Source organism: Arachis ipaensis, chromosome B02 (assembly GCF_000816755.2).
Source record: "Arachis ipaensis cultivar K30076 chromosome B02, Araip1.1, whole genome shotgun sequence".
In the NCBI taxonomy this organism is placed as follows: domain Eukaryota; kingdom Viridiplantae; phylum Streptophyta; class Magnoliopsida; order Fabales; family Fabaceae; genus Arachis; species Arachis ipaensis.
Genome location: NC_029786.2, coordinates 96,225,583 through 96,227,212, shown reverse-complemented (window position 1 = coordinate 96,227,212; position 1,630 = coordinate 96,225,583).

The window sequence follows — 1,630 nt, the reverse complement described above, 5'->3', positions numbered from 1 at the left end:
TAGAGTTCATTAACAATCAAACTCTAGACTTTTTTTTTAAAAAAAAGGTCACCAAAAAACTCAATTAAACAATTCTAAATTTTTTAGACATAAAACTCTAATATCATAGAATAAAACCACTCCTCCAAAAATTTAAATTCATAAAAATAGATAATATGAATAATTATATCTCTAACAAATATATTTAACATATAATGCAAAACATTTATAGCAAAAAAATACCTTTGTGCCATCATAACATAACCGCGATCCCAAGAAATGTGGAAAGAATATCTTCCGTCATGAAATTGCAAAGTTCCAACAAGAAAAGAAGCATGGTTGGTGTTTATTAGTAGAACTTTCATTTCTTTTTTTTAACTTCACTTTTGTCCTTAATTTTTTGTAGTATCGTTCATCCAAATCCGGAAATCCCTGTCTTCTCTTGATAAAAATCGTCGTTTTCTATTGCAAATTTAGTTTTACCTAATATAAAAAAATCGAAAATAATTCATTGGCAATCACAAGACTCTATGACATTGATTCTTAGTGAAAAATGATAAAATATATGACATTTTTTTTAAGTGGCTGAAAACACGAAACGCCTGAACCAAGCTCTACGCGTATTCTACGTGTTTAGATTTTTCTTTATAGTAAATTATTATTATTATTATATTTTTACAATTTTCGCATTACTGAAAGAGAAAAATGAAAAAAAAAAAAAGTTAAATGTTAGACTCTCTATGTAACTAATGTTACATTCGAGTATTTAGCATGAAAATAAGAAATTTAACTAATTCACATATATTCGTTATAAAGGTTCGTTTGGAAAGTTTTAAAAATATTTTTTTTTATTTTGACTTATGAAAAGTAGTAGTATTAATGTATGGTACAATTTTCAAAACTAAATTGCGACTTTCTAAGAAGCTATTTAGGAAATTATAGAGAAGTTAAAAAAAAATAACTTCTCTCTTAATACTACTACTTTTTACCATATTTTTATAAAATAAGTATTTTTAAAATAAAAAATTTAAATACAAAAAAACAAATTGGACATCTTAAATATTCAAATAGAATTAGCATTTAATGTAAGAATAGTTATCGTTTTTTAGTGACTAATGTAAGAATAGTTATCGTTTAGTTTTACTCAAATAAATTAAAGATTTTTTCACGATAAAATATTAAAATTTAATTACTTTTCATATCCGAAAAGAAAATCATACCTCAACACCTTGGAGGCCACCACGCGGTGATCCTCTCCTCGATCTTCCTCTATTTCAAAACTCTTTTTTTTGTGTGATAAATAAGAAGCAGAAGAAAAAAAGAAAAGAAAAAAATAAACATGGTAAATGATGAAGCATGTGATGTATATTGTAAAGCTAATTCTATTATGAGCTAATTAAAGAAAGAATTAGAAGTTAGCAAGTTAGTTAGAGAGAGTTAGCAAGTAAAATTATAACAGTTGTCACTAGCATTGTTATATATAGTACAACCAACTACTCTTGTAACTAACTTTGCAATTCACATATTCAATAACAAAGCTTCCTTCTTCTCATATTTGAAAGATTTAAGTATATATCAAAGGAAGGTTTTTATCCATGGAAAATCTTTCAAATAAAAAATGAGTTTAGATATAGGCTTAATTTCGGTAAAC